Here is a 16,586-nt window from a genome sequence, read left to right as displayed (position 1 = left end):
ACACACAGTGCAAACTAACCAGAAGACAGCTGGTGCATCTAAACTAATACCAACCTTGATTTCAGGCAAGAAACATAACTAGAGATAGAGAAGGACATTGTGTAGTGATGAAAGTTCAGTCCAGCAAGATGATTTAAGAATTTTAAATTTGCATGTACTTAATACACATTGACAACACACAAAGCAAAAATTTCTAACATAATCCCCAATATAATTCTAAAAAAATACATGAGTCCAAAAAAAAAAAAAAAACTAATGGAAAGTAGAAAATATTTTAAACTGAATAGTAATGAAGATATGATATATGAATACCTTGTGGGGAACTGAGACAGAAATTTATAGCTCTCAATTTATATATTGGAAAAAAAGACGAATAATAAATTATTTCAAGTGTCTATCTCCAGAGGTTGTTTAAAGAATAACAAGTTAAGCATAAATAAAGCTGAAGATAGAAAATAATCAAAAGAACAGCAATCCATGAAATAATTTCTTTTTGAAAAGAAAATAAAACAGATAAACATCTGGAAAGATTGATAAAGGAAAAAAAAAAGAATTACTAATGTTGGAATGATCACCACATATTCTATAAACATTATAATGGCCATAAGAGGACAAACATTTCTATTGCAATAAATTCTAAAATTTGGGTGAAATGGCAAGAATACGAGGTCCTTAGTAAGGAGGGGTCTGAGGGTTGCCCACCACAACCCTTCTGTTCACCAGCCATTGACCAGAACTTTAGCAGGTGACCACATCTATAGACTGTAAGGAAGATTGAAATTTAATCCTCAATCTCACTGGCTCTATGCCCAACTTTTTATTAGTAGTATTTTTTAATTACTGAGGAGGAAGCAGACAGAAATTTAAGTGGGGAGCCCTCGAATTCTCTGATACACTAACATTTTCTCAACTACTACAGTTTTAAATCTTGGAGGGACTATGGACATTTATTTAGCTTTCTGGTATCAATTGATAATTCACCTAAACTGAGATGGCTTTAATAATTTAAAATAAAGTAGAGGTGAAGGGAATTAGCATTTATTGAGAGACCATCATAGATCAATCCTTTGATAAATTGTCTCATTAAACTTTTAATCATCCCATCAGGCAGGAATTATCATGCTTATTTTATTGATGGGTAAACTGAAACTCAGATTGGTTAATAATTACTTGAATTTATATAGCTAATAAAGCCAGACATAAAGTTGGGTCAATCCAGGAATAAGACTGAACACACTATTTCCACAGCCTTTAAATGTATTGGAAATATATAGATTTTTAATTCTGAAATAAGCCCTGTCCTCTAGCAGTGTGAATTAATCTCCCTTTTTTTGCTCCCCTGGCATTTCATATATGTTTGTGCTATAACATTTATCACACGAGTTTTTAATGTATATTTATTTATCTATGCTAAGTGTCTTTTCCATGACTCTCACCCTTCCATAAGTGTTCAAGTGATTTATCTTGTTCATATTTGTGTCCTACTTTTGACCCAGAGGGGCATAGAGGTAATGTTGTTGAATAAATGAATGAATAAATGAACTTTAAAACCCATTAAAAGTTTAAAAAGGACACAAAAGGCACTAACTGTTCAAAAAAGATCGACATATCAGACTACATTAAAATTAGAAAATTTCAGAGAAACTCACTGCTTCCAATTTCATTCTTACAATTAAGAAAGTATTACAGAAATTCCCAGGTATTTTCCAAACATTCCTGAAATGTTTTAACTGTTTCAATGTCTTGACAGAAATTCATGTTGCTTTAAGAATATCTGTGCAGTAATTAAGCCTTAACCCAGACAAAATGTTTAATTAATTGCAAAATGATAGATTCCATTACAAGGATAGCATTTCTTTTGCCGCAAATTCCACATGAAATTGTTTCCTCAGTCTGAAAAGAATTTATTCATTCCTACTGGGACATCATTACCATTTTAATTTAAGTTAATATGCCTTTAATTTTATTAGTACTCCCATTGTCACGATCCCTTTTTTCAGTTTGCTTTTATTTCAGAAAAAAAAAAATTAGTTCTTAGTGTAAGAAACATGTTTTATTTATTTTCTTTGTGATAGAAATTTAAAGCATTTATTAGAATTATTAGCTATTATGTGGCCATTTAGTAATTTATGACTATTCCCGTTACAAAATTTAAACTTTGCTGTCTTAAATTTGTGAGTGGAAGAGTAGCTTCAGAAATGTAGGCATCTGTTCTCTGAATTCCAACACACGGACCTTAGTTGGCTTTAACAAAACTAGTTAATTACAATATTTTCGATTTTTGACTTGGGAAAAGAGGAACGAAAAGAAAGACTGTTTATTTTTTGAGTCATGAGAGCATTCCCATATGTTATTTTGTTAGTCACCAGACCAGTTTGACTGTAGGCGCTATAACCAGATTGCCAAGATGAAAATGTTAAGGCTCGGAAGATTTCAGTTTCTTGCCCAAAGTCAAGCTATTAAGTAGTGGAGCCTGATATTAAATCCCTAGATGTGTTGCCTCAAAGCTCACGAATCTGTTTTTGTCAAGGTCATCATTAATTAACCCTCATTTGCCATTATCTGCCTTTCTCTACCAACCGGTAGTATTTGGCAAAATTGTTCACCCCTTCCTTCTCCTTCTTCCCCAAAGTCATTTCCCTTTATTAAATGCTGATTTTTACAGACCAGAAATACAAAATAAAGTAGAAATAGCCCCCAGTTAGAAGCTACAGGACTGATATCACGTGACTCCTGCTGCAGCACCTTGAACATATTCTTAAGGTTGGGGAATTAGGAGGATTTTGAACCTGCATTAACCTGCCTCCCCCGCCAATCTCTCCCCGAGTTATAAAGAGTCATCGATGTGAAGTGCAGATAAGACACCTCTCTTGCTGCCCCAGTGAAGGGCATATCATCAGAAGAACTTGTTTGGATGGCACATAATCCAAGGATGACATTTCACATGAGGAGAAACTGGTACCAAAACGTGGATGGGGAGACTAAGGTGTGACAGGACAAGAGCGAGGACGGAACATTTTCCTCTCTCTGCTTACAGGATCCTGTCAGGAAGTCCTCCTAGCTGTGGAAGTACTGGCTAGTTTCTCTTCTTTAGAGTCCTTATCCTGCTTTCTCTTCTTCTTCTTCTTCTTCTTCTTTTTTTTTCTCTTGTTCTTTCCTAAAAAGTTGTCATCACAGGACACAGGCTATTTCCTTAAAGCCCTCACTTAGGTGCCTTGGGAATGACTTGGATAATGAGCCCCTTGAAGGCATTGATTTTTTTCCCATCTTTTTCTTTGACTTGTCTCTCTTAGAAGATTCACCATGGACTCCTTTATATTCTTTCATGGCTTTTTCATATTCCTTCCTGGTATCCTCAGCCTTGCAATGTCATTCCTCTTTCTTCTCTCTGGACATTCCCTTCCAGGTCTTGTTTGCCTTCTTGGAAAGATCCATAATACTGATGCTAAGGTGCTCTGACATGGTCTTTTCTCAGCCAGCATTGAGCCATGGCATCTGTGCATAAATATGCCCCTTCAGGGCATAGAGGTCTTTGCCCTTCTCCATCTCCACAGGCTTCTTGCAACCCTTATGAACCTTGATCTTTTTGAGGTATTTCCTCTTCTTTTCATTCCAGTCACTGTCATCCTCATTACTGGAGGAACTGGCAGAGGCATTGCTATCAGACATCTCTGCCATTTCTTCCTCCTCTTCACTTGAGTTGAATGCCTTATTGGTTCCTTCTCCTGAGTCACCTCTGTTGTTGATGGCATTCTCTAAGTAGGCATCCTTTATCAGCTCCAAGTGGGCATCACGCTCATCTTTGTCACAGTTAGAGACCTATATATTGTAGCTTTGATTTAGCCTCTCTTTCAATATTTCATTTTTGATGTTGAACATTTTGCATTAACAAAATCAGTTTCCCAGACATCTGCCTCTTGATGCTTCTGACGGTGTACTGAGTGCCCTGCTTGGTCTCAATATCCAAGTTAAAGGAGCAAGAGGTGAGGTCACAGGTCCAGTTGACAAAGGAGATCTTGTGAGAGCAGATGTGCATAGGTGGCTTGTAAGCCTGGATACAACCTCACTCCAGCAGATACAGTAGTCTTGATCTTGCCTTATAGGAGCAGGTGATGCACCAGGCCCCTGAGTGCCTTTGGAAGTTGCCTGGAACTGTAAACTTGTGGTTCATTAATGTTTTCATGACCCAATTAACCATCTCTTGGAGGGATGTTGGCACATTCTTGGTGATCTGTCTGTCAAAGTGCTTCTCCATCTCTTCCTCATTCATCATAGGAGTCAAGAAAATGTCCTTGAGGAGCCTGGGTGGCCAAGACTGTTAAGCATTGGACTCTTGATTTCAGCTCAGGTTATGATCTCAGGGTTGTGAGATCAAACCCCATATCAGGCTCTGTGCTCAGTGGGGAGTCTGTTTAAGGATTCTCTCTCTCCCTCTCTCTCTGCCTCTCCCCCAACTTGCACTCTCGAGGCTCTCTTTCTCTCAAAAAATAAATTAATAAATCTTAAAAAAAAAAAAAAAAGAAAGAGAACATCCTTGTTCTTGGAGAAAAGGAGGACCAGGAAGTGGCAATAGGTTTGGTCCTGCCTGTTGGGCAGATCCAAGCTGATCACAAAGAACATCTGGTGCTGATCCTTGTAGGGCAGCAAAAAGAGATTAAGTATCTTGGTATAGGGTATCTTACAGTCAAAGAGGTCTTGCTGTGCAGGTGCAGAAAGTTGAGGTACATCCAAATGTTCTCAAAACCATAAGAAGTCAGACATTGCAGCTTCTGGAAAATGCATCTCCAGGCCTCCAGGATTTTGGACATCTTAACAGGTACTGGGCAAATCCTCAACCAGGTCCACATCATCGTCTAGAGTGACACATAGAAGTGCACCTCCATGAGAGAGACTTTGGAATCAACATTCTGGTGGAATTTGGTGTCACCTCATTCTTGCCTGTGGTGCCCTGGGACATGTTGCTGAGGGGTATTTAAAAAAGCAGCTGGTTACCAATGTCAAAGGAAAACAGCAGTCCACCAAACTTCACTGTCCCTCAGTTTTAGCCCTTCATACGCAGGACCTTCTCTATTAGCTCAAAGCAATAGTGAGTTTTAAAGGAATCAGAGTTTCTTAAATCTGGATTCTCATAAGCCATCATACTTGCAGACATGGCTGTTCTTTGTGAGAAATTTAAGTCTATGATCCAGAACTACACTGCATTAGATGACTTCCATTAGCACTCCAGCCTGGATGTTGTCCATTTTGCCTGTCTTGCTATTCTTAAAGATTGCACCCGGGTGGCTCAACCTCAGCCAATTATCATTCATGGGGCCTTTCACCTTCTGATAGATACTTTGAACTCCAGAGTTTCCGCTATGAGAATAAAGATTTGTTTTAATTGTTCCCCACTGTTTTCTCAATACAGCATAGAGCCCATTTTGCACTTAGTAAATATTTGTGTAATAAATGGAAGAATTAAGGAATGTAGGCCTTTCATAGTACAGCTTGGTATGGACCATGTATAGGTTTATGTCACAGCTGTGTCTGTACAAACATCAACAATACCTCACTAATGATAAATATCGTTTCTATAAATGACACCAATGTTTACCCTATCACTCACATAAAAAATACTAGGGGCTTCCTGTTTCTGGTTCCACACATAAAGAGCTTGGAAGTTGCCACTTAATCTTAATAACAAGTAGGATGGTGAACAGACAGAAAAATCAACAACTCTTCCAGGATCTAAAGGAGAAATGAGAACATAAGGGAAACCAAGGCCCTCAAGTTTGGAGAGACAGGTGACTATTCATAGTCTCAGCCTACTGGAGCAGAGACCTCATGTGTGGAAATTGTCATGTGAACCACGTATTATTGGAGTCTAACTGCCTTAGAGGAAGGAAAAACCAAACTCAATCACTTTAACCTTTCATGTGGATGAAGGGAAATCTCCAACCCACTGTAGATGTCCTTTATCACCAAAGGAGGGAGGAAAAAACTAAGAAACACTTGTGAACTTCATAGTCCAGAGGCATATAGGCTTATTAAAAGACTGAGACCTAATCATATGACTATAGAACACTTTCTCTTCCCCACATCTCACCACCACATTAGTAAAGACGTATTTGCAGCAGTTCCTTTTACCCAAGTACATAGTGTGTGACTATTAGGAAAAAATTACATGGCATACTAAAATGAACCCCTCCCCCCCGCAATATGAAAAGATGGAACAAGCGTCAGAACCAGACATGGCAGGGATGTTGGATTTATCATACCAGGAATTTAAAACAACAATGATTCATATGCTGAGGGCTCTAATGGATGAAGTAGACAGCATACAAGAACAAATGGCAATTGTAATTAGAGAGATGGAAATCCTAAAAAGAACCAAAGAGAAATGCTAGAGATAAAAAAAAAAACAAAAACAAAAAACAAAAAAAAACCCTACTGTAACAGAAATGAATAATGCTTTTAATAGACTTATTAGTAGACAGGAAAAGACAGGAAAGAATCTCTCAGCTTGAGGATATGTCCATAGAAACCTCCCAAACTGAAAAGGAATGAGACAAAGACTGGAGGGAAGAGAACAGAATATCAAAGACTGAGGGACAACTATAAAAGGTGTGACATATGTGTAATGGGGATTCCAAAAGGAGAAGAAAAATAGAAAGGAACAAATAAATATTTGAAACAGTAATGACTGAGAATTTCCCCAAGTTAATGTCAGACAGCAAACCATAGATCCAGAAATTCAGAGAACATCACGCAGGATAGATGTCAAAAAAAACCCTACACCAGGCATATAGTTTTTTAAACTATAGAAAATTAAAGATAAAGAAAAAAATTCTGGAAGAAGGCAAAGACACACTCTACCTAGAGAAGAACAAAGATGAGAATTATATCTGCCTTCTTAAAAACCATTCAAGTGAGAAGAGAGTGGAGTGAAATATTTAGTGTCAAGAGAAAAAAACCACCAACTAGAATTTTGTACCCTGAAACATTATTCTTCAAAAGGAAGGGAGAACTAAAGCCTTTCTCACACAAACAAAAATTGAGGGAATTTGTTGCCAGTAGAGTTGCATTGCAAGAAATGTTAAAAGAAGTTCTTTACAGAGGAGGGAAATAATATAGGTCAGAAACTCAGATCTACATAAAGAAGGGAAGAGCGCTGAAGAAGAAATAGTAAAGATAAAGTTTAAAACTTTTAATTTTCATATTCTTAATTGATGTAACAGATAACAGTTTGTTCAAAATAATAATAGTAACTGCATTTTTAACAGTTTAATTGAGAAACAATCTGACAAACATCATTGTATATGTTTGAGGTATACAGCATGATGGTTTGATTTATATATATTGTGAAATGGTTAACACAATAGGTTTAGTTAATATCCATCATTTCATATAGATACAATAAAAAGAAAAGAAATTCTCCTTGTGATGAGAACCCTTAGAATCTACTGTATTAACAACTCTTCTATATATCATACAGCTCTATTAGTCATTATGTTGTACATTACATCCCTAGTACTTATTTGTCTCATCACTGGAAGTTTGTATATTTCCACTACATTCCTCCAGATTCTCCACCCTCCACCCCCTGCTTCTGGTAACCACAAATCTGATGTCTGTTTTATGACTTTGGTGTTTTTTGCTTTGTTGTATTTTGTTTTGTTTTTAGATTCCACATGTAAGTGAGATCATACAGTGTTTGTCTTTCCTTGACCTATTTCATTTAGCATAATGCCTTTAAGCCTATCCATGTTGTTGCAGATGGTAGGATTTTTCTCATTTTTTATGGCTGAATAATATCCCATTGTGTGTATGTGTGTGTGTATATATATATATATATATATATATATACACACACACACACACAAGTTCTTTGTCCATTGATGGACACTTAAGTTAGTACCATGTCTTGGCTATTGTAAATAATGCTGCTATGAACATGGGGGTTCAGACATCTTTTCAAATTTGTGTTTTGGTTTCCTTTACATCCCTAGAAGTGGAATTGCTGGATCATATGGTAGATCTATTTTTAATTTTTTGAGTATCCTCCATACTGTTTTTCCATCATGGCTGTGTCAATTTACAATCCCACCAACAAATGCAAAAGGGGTTTCCTTTTCTCCACAACCACACCAGCATTTGTTCTCTCTTGTCTTTTGGATGATGGCCATTCTAACAGGCAGGTGGTGATATCTCCTTGTGGTTTTAATTTGCATTTCCATAATGACTAGTGCTGATGAATATCTTTTCATGTACCTGTTGACTATTCACATATCTTCTTTGGAAAAATATCTATTCAGGTCCTTTGCTCTTTTTGAATTGGATTATTACTGTTGTTATTGTTATCAAATTTGCTATATAGTTGTATGAGTTCTTTGTATTTTTTGGGTATTAACCCCTTATCAGATATATGATTTGCAAATATGTTTTTCCCATTCCATTTGTTGTCTTTTCACTCTGTTGTTGATGGTTTCTTTTGTTGTGCAGAAGCTTTTTAGTTTGATGTGATCCCACTTGTTTACTTTGATTTTGCTGCTTGTGCTTTATGTGTGATTTCCAAAAAATTATTACCAAGATCCAGGTCAAGATTTTTTTTCTTGGTTTCTTCTAGGAGTTTTATGGTTTCAGGTCTTACATTTAAGCCTTTAATAATCTAATTGAGCTAGTTTTCGTAAGTGGTGTAAGATAAGGATCAACTTTCATCCTTTTACATGTGACTATCCAATTTTCCCAATACCATTTATTAAAGACACTGTTTTTTCTCCATTGAATATTCTTGGCTCTTTTATCAAATGTTAGTTAAAGTGTAAATGCTTGGATTTGTTTCTGGGCTTTTGATTCTGTCCTATTCATCTATTTGTCTGTTTTTATGCCAGTACCATACTGTTTTAATTACTATAGTTTTATAGTATAGCTTGAAATCAGGAGGTGTGATGCCTCCTTCATTGTTCTCCTTCAGGACTTCTTTTGTTATTCAGGGTTTTCTGTGGTTCCACATAAATTTTAGGAGTATTTTTTTTTATTTCTGTAAGAAATACCATTGGAGTCTTGATAGGGATTACATTGAATCTATAGACATTTTAGCAATATTCAATATTACTTTTTCCAATGTATGAGCATGGGATATCTTTCCATTTATTTGTGTCTCCTTCAGTTTCTTTCATCAATATTTATTAAATATTTTTCTATGTCTATTGAGATGATCATATGATTCTTTTCTTTCAGAAACAATGTATTTGATTATATGTGCTTATGTATATGCCATATATATGTATATATATTTATATATATGCTTCCATATGCTCTAATAAGGTAAATTAATGACAATAATGATTCAAGGTGTGGGAGAGAGGAATTAGGATTATTTTGTTTTTAAAAGGTGCTCACACTGTCCATGAAGTGGTATAGTGTTATTAGAAAGTACACCTAGATTCATAATAAATATATATTGGAAACTCTGGAACAACCACTAAAAAAAGTTTTAAAAAATAGTATAACTGATACACTAAGAAAGGAGAAAAAATGGAATTGTGTAAAATGTTCAATTAAAAGGCAGAAAAAGAGTAGAAGACAAAAAGTAACAAAGAACAAAGACAACAAATAGAAAACAGTAATAAATATGATAAATATTAATCCAACTATATCAGTAGTCACCTTAAATATCAATGGTTTAAATTGAACAATTAAGACAGAGACTGTCAGAGTGGATCAAAAAACAAGATCCAAATATATGTTTGGATATATAGAAGCCCACATATAAAGACACAAAGACTAAAAGTAAGTGAATAAAGAAACATATACCATGATACTCTAATTTTTAAAAAAACAGTAGCTCTATTAATTGCACACAAAGAAAAATTTCAAAGCAGGGAAAATTATTGGCAATAAAGAAGGGCATTACAAAATGATAAGGGGATCAATTCTCCAAGAGGACATAATGACTTTTAACATGTTATGTGCCTACTCACGGAGCATCAGACTATATGAGGAAGAACTGCAAGGAGAAATAGATGAGTCCACATCAGAGTTGAAGACTTTAATACCCCTCTATCAGAAATGGGCAGATACTGTAGGAAGAAAATCTATAAGGACAGAGTTGAACTCAACAAAACCATCAATCAACTGGCTATAGTGGACATCTACAGACTACTTCATCAAACAACAGAACAGACATTCCTCTTAAGCTCACATGAAGCATTCAACCAAGACAAACCACATTCTGGAAGATAAATACACTTTAGCAAATCTGAAAAAAAAATTGGAATCATACAATGTCTGCTCTCAGACCACAATGGAATTAAGTTAGTAGTCAGTAACAGAGAGGTAAGTGGAAAATCTCAAAATACATGGAGATTAAACAGCACACTTCCAGATAAATCAAGAATCAAAGAAGAAATCTCAAGAGAGATTTAAAAATATTTTGCACTAAATAAAAATGGAAACACAGCAAAGTTTGTGGGATGTAACAAAAACAGTCCATAGAGGGAAATTTATAACATTAAATGAATATATTAGAAAAGAAGAAAGATCTAAAATCAGTAACCTAAGTCTCCACCTTAGGAAATTAAAAAAAAATAAAAATAAAAATAAGAAGAAGAGCAAATTAATCCAGAGTAAGCAGAAGAATAGAAACAATAAACAGAAACTGAAAATAGGAAATCAATCAACAAAACCAAACACTTGTTCTTTGAAAAGATACATAAAATTGATAAGCCTTTAGCGGGGCTAAGAAAAGAAAGACAATATAAACTACTAATGTGAGAAATAGAAGGAGGGACATCTCCACAGATCCCTTGAACATTAAATGGATAATCAAGGAATAGTATGAATTAACCCTATGCCCATAAACTGATAATCTAGATGAAATGGGCTAATTCCTTGAGACACATACAATGCCAAAATTCACACAAGAAAAAACAGAAAAACTGAATAGGCCTATATTTATTAAGGAATTTGAGTGGATAACGAATAACCTCCCCAAACAGAAAGCTAGGGGCCTGATGGATTCACTTTTGATCTACCTAACATTTAAGGAAGAAAATATACCAGTTATTTACAATCTCTTTCAGAGGACAAAAGCAGAGAGAATACTTCCTAACTCATCCTGTGATGCTAGCATCACTCTACTACCAAAAGCAGACAAAGACATTATGAAAAAAGAAAATTACAGATTAACTTCTCTTTGAGCATGGATGTAAAAATCCTCAACAAAATATTAGCAAATAGAATCCAACAATGTATTAAAAAAGAATTATACACCATAACCAAGTGAGATTTATCCCAGGTATACAAAGCTGGTTCAACATTCAAGCATAATTAATGTAATCCATCGCATTAACAGGCCAAAAAAGAAAGATCACACGATCATATCAATAGGTGCAGAAAAAGCATTTGACAAAATCCAACACCCGTTCTTGACAAATACTCTTAATAAGCTAGGAATACATGAGAATTTCCTCAACTTGATAAGGAACAGCTACAACACATAACCCCGCCCCCAAAACAAACAAACAAAAAACCCTATAGCTAACATACTTAATGATGAGAAACTTGAAATTTTCCCACTAATATCAAGAACAAGGCAAGGATATCTCCTCTCACTCCTTCTTTTCAACTATCATATTGGAAGTTCTAGCTAATGCAATAAAACAAGAAAGGAAAATAAAAGGTATACGGATTGGGAAAACATAAATAAAACTACCTTTGCAGATGACATAATCATCTACACTGGATATCTGGCTTTCCCAGGTTCAAGTCCAATCATGTTCTCCTTTCATTGCGCCCTATTATTTTTTCTTCCTTCTCTTTCTTTTTTTTTAATTGAAATATAATTAACATATAGTGTTATATTAGTTTCAGATCTACAGTATGATAATTCAACAATTCTATACATTACTCAGTGCTCCTCAGGATAAGTGTGCTCTTAATCTCCTTTATCTATTTCACTCGTCCTCCTACCCACCTCCTCTTTGACAACTGCCAGGTTGTTCTCTGTATTTAAGAGTCTGGGTTTTGGGGCACCTGGGTGGCTCGGTCATTTGGGCGTCTGCCTTCGGCTCGGGTCATGGTCCCAGGCTTCTGGGATCGGGCCCCGCGTTGGGCTTCCTGCTCGGCGGGAGGCCTGCTTCTCCCTCTCCCACTCGCCCTGCTTATGTTCTCTCTCTCACTGTGTCTCTCTGTCAAATAAATGAATAAAATCTTTAAAAAAAAAAAAAGTTTTTTTTGTTGTTTGTTTGTCTCCTTTTCAGTTTATTCATTTGTTTTGTTTCTGAAATTCCACATATGAGTGAAATCATGCGGTATTTTTGTTTCTCTGGAGAGGATGTGGAGAAAAAGGAACACTTGTGCACTGTTGGTGGGAATGCAAATCAGTGCAGCCACCATGGAAAACAATATGAAGTTTCCTCAAAAACTTGAAAATAGAATTACTATATGATCCAATAATTCCACCACTGGGTATTTATCCAAAGAAAATGAAAACTCTGATTTGAAAAGATATATGCACCCCTATGTTTATTATAGCATTATTTATAATAGCCAAGATATTGGAAGCAACCCAAGTGTCCATTTGTTGTTCCTTATTATCTTCAGATGAAGATATAACAGACTCTTTAAGACTTTGTCCAGTATCTTTTCTAGTGTTATTTTTCCCATCACATATTCTAGCACCCCATACTTCACCTGGTACAAACTTCTTTCAGAACCCCAAACATACAGTGGTGTATCTCACCTTCAAGCATGCTTTATCTTGTGCCTCAGGATACTCTTACTTTGGTTCTTCACTTGGATACCACCTATTTATCCCTCAAAACTTAACTCAGGCATCCCCTTCAAGACATGTCTTTGAAGGTCAGCCTTGATCGGGAGATCCTCATAGGTGTTCCCCTAACCACCACTGGACTCTGTCTACTTAGTCCTCACCCCTCAGGTCTGAACACTATAGACTTTTTTAAACACTCCTGTCTCTATTCAATCTCTTATCCAACATCTTCCTGCCATTTTTTTCCCAGTAAAGCTCTTCTTTCCCACTGCCATTAATTCAGATTATATTCGTTTACCTCATAGGTTATTTACCTCTGACCGTTCTTGCTCTGAGAGTTGAAATCCTTCAGCACTTTTTGTGTGTACCTCAAATTTTATCATAAACAAATGTATAACATGGATTCTAACTCCAACTGAATCATTAATCTCTTGGGAGAAGAGGATGCATTTTAGATGTCTATACCTTTCTATAGGAGAGAATTCTGAATTAAGAACCTAGTAGGTGCTTAGCAACTATTTAGTGATTGATTTCATGCTATTTGTTTGGAACTCCTTATTGGCATTTTCATGGAACTATTTTTTTTTTTTAAAGATTTTATTTATTTATTTATTTGAGAGAAAGAGAGAGAGACAGAGAAACAGCATGAGAGGGGAGAGGGTCAGAGGGAGAAGCAGGCTCCCCGCTGAGCCGGGAGCCCGATGTGGGACTCGATCCCAGGACTCGGGATCATGACCTGAGCCGAAGGCAGTTGCTTAACCAACTGAGCCACCCAGGCGCCCTTCATGGAACTATTCTTAGATACAAATACTATTGGAGGCTCACACATTAAGGTATTCAATCTTATTTGAGCAGAACATTGTGGATTTCTACATTTTGGTTTAAGATAAGGTATAGTGTTGATTTCCATGGATCTGTATGTATGTTTGATTAGAATCTTAGTATGTTAAGAGCTTAAGATGTAAGGCTGCAGAACCAAAAGGTTAAGCACTTGAGCACTAATTAACCTAGTTTGGAATGATCCCTGGGTCTCATTCCAGCTGAATAACCTCAGGCAAGTCACTGAATTTCAGTCTCAGTTTTCTCATCTGTAAAGCAGAGATAATGAGCTACTATTCCATAGACCATTGGGAGAATTAAAAAACATGGAATGTCTGTCAACTTGTAAGGAAAGAATTGTCAGCAGTGAATTGTATATCCAAGGAAACTATCCTTTAGAAATGAAGAGGAAATCCAGACATTCTCTTATGAATGGAAACTAAAAGAATTTGTCACTAGCAGACCTACCCTTTAAGAACAGCTAAAGGAAGTTCTTCAAATGAAAAGGAAATGACAAATGAAGGAATCATGGAGCATCAGGAAGGACAGAACAATGTTAAGAGCAGAAATATGGGCAAATATAATATAATCTTTCTCCTCATGTGTTTTACAAGTATATAATGCCCCTCTTTTATCCATTATAATGTTTTAGATTTTAATTTGAATTTGATTATGTTTTTAATTTAGTTGTATTAATAGCAAAAAAAAAAAAAGACAGGGCTCTAAAATATTTAGTATAATGCCTGACACAGAGCATAAGTGCTTGATTTATACTAATTTTTGTTATAAAAAGGATTTAAAGAATAGAGCACCAGGGTGGCTCAGTTGGTTAAGCCCTAACTCTTGATTTTGGCTCAGGTCATGATGTCAGGTTCGTGAGATCGAGTCCCCCACCCCTCCTCAGTCAGACTCTGTGCTCAGTGGGGAATCTGCTTGAGATGTTCTCTCTCAAATAAATAAATAAATCTTTTAAAAAAAAGGATTTAAAGATCAGGTCTAAACTTCTCATTTTATCTCTAAGGAAAATGAAATCTAGAGAGGGCAAATGACTTGCTCAAGACCAGTAGTTAATGAAAGAAATGGCCTAGATAAAAATCCAGGTCTCCTGAATACTCAGTGTTGTCCTTCTAATTCCCATATTACTTTGCAGTCAGCTGAGGCCTCCCTGAAGGCCTTGTAAAGATTCTGCTTCATCTTACTGTAGGTATATAGTGCTCTTGGGAGCACTGGATTTGTAAAATTTTGAAATTAAAATAATAAAAACATGGAATTGTTGAATCACTCTACTGTTCATCTGAAAATTAAAATGACGCTGTGTGTTAACTAACTATAATTAAAATAAAATCTTTAAAAATTGTTTTTAAAAAAGGAATAAAAACAAAAATATTCATTTCATCATATCCAGTTCGTTTGTTTTTCAAAATGACCTATCAAATTGTTCTTTACATGGCCAATGATAAAAATTTCATTTGAATTTACACTGACTTGAGTCATATTCATCTTTTCAGAAATGCAAACATTATTTTGAGTTAAGTACAGTGGTATTTTTATCTTATAGGAGTTTATTGTTTGATTTTAGAGGTTTCTTTTTAAAAACTCTATTTTGAATTTAAAACTGCTCATGATTTTCCTCTTCAAAGTAGATTCTACATGCAATTTTAAAGAATGTTTTCTTAAATATGGAAAGAATGACTAATTCCAACTTATGTTTGTGGTTGAATGACAGAAAGCAAAGAAATTCTCCATGGAGTTTACAAGAGGAGGTCAATAATAACCTTTTAACAGAGATTTGAAAATAAAACTGCATTAATTATCAAGAAGGATACTTTTTCCATATTTTTATGAATATTCAGCTGTAACAATAATGATTCGTTTGGCTCATTTGGAATCGTAGATTTTTTGAAAGTGAGGAAAATTCTTTTACAAGGAGAGCAAAACCAACTCTTGTGCGTATGTAAGAAATGAATCCCAATTCCTTCTTGTTTCTGTTTCTTTTTTTTCCTCCCCAAAACTGCATAAATGAGGAAGTAGTGCCAAAGACCTATTAGTAATAGTTATTTCCTAATTGCAGTGGGAAGCATCCTGCATGTTTAAATAAATATTGTTAACTCTGACCCCTCGCTTTGCCAGGACTGATAAGGCAATTGTTTGACCTATATGAAGCACATACAGTATACACAGAGTGGAGTGCAGCAGGAAAACAGGAAACAATAAATCAGAAATTAGAGCACTGATTGTTGTAGCTAATTACATCAGGCTTCTGCTTAATTTCTCACTCTGTCATTCTAACCTGATTTTCTTGCCAACAGACTTTGCAAATTGCTGGTGTCACGTACATTCAGCAAATAATAATCCTTAGTTACTGTGACTGACAAATGAATGAGCAGGAGAAGATAGTTTATTATGCAAGGATGAACTGAGACATTCACCAGATACCTGCCTGGATGCTTTTTTAATTCACTTACCTAGATGTGCTGCATGATGCATTTCTCCAGGAGCAGAGATTTTGGCATCAAGACAGCTTAATTGGATTTGTGGTTTGGTTTGATAATATTGAGTAAGAAGAAAAGATGGCACTGTAAAAGGAAGGGAGGGAGGGGATTGGCTTGGACAAAGAAAGAGATAAAGTGGTAACTTAGCTATTTAAGTCAAATCTGAAAGTAATATGTTTAGGGCGAGTGAGATTAGTCAGCACGTTATTGAATGCTAATCTCGTCTACACAAAGATTTGGTGAGCCAACTTGGTATTTTCAACCCATTATGGTTTGATTATTGAAATTCTAAACCACATGTGTTAAAAAAGAATAAAAATGAGATGCTCCTATTCAAAATTAATTGATGACTCCCAGATTCTACTTCTGTGTGTAGATAATGCATGTCAGTTCAGTTTTCCCTGATCCCAGTCCTGGTGTTATTTTAATAGTCTAAAATCAACTTTCCTTTCCTTTATGATTTTATAAAATTTACATGGTTTCCGTACTTTAAATAATTTTGCTATAGTCCCTGAAGATGG

The 16,586-nt window shown here is 35.6% G+C and overlaps 1 pseudogene; it reads right to left on the bottom strand.

The window, feature by feature from the left end:
- Positions 1-3,080: 3,080 nt before the first annotated feature.
- LOC118550921 (FACT complex subunit SSRP1-like) overlaps positions 3,081-16,586 on the bottom strand; it is a 31,792-nt pseudogene continuing 18,286 nt past the window's right edge.

This window comes from Halichoerus grypus, chromosome 3 (genome assembly GCF_964656455.1).
Source record: "Halichoerus grypus chromosome 3, mHalGry1.hap1.1, whole genome shotgun sequence".
NCBI lineage: Eukaryota > Metazoa > Chordata > Mammalia > Carnivora > Phocidae > Halichoerus > Halichoerus grypus.
This window is presented reverse-complemented; position numbering and strand designations above follow the sequence as displayed.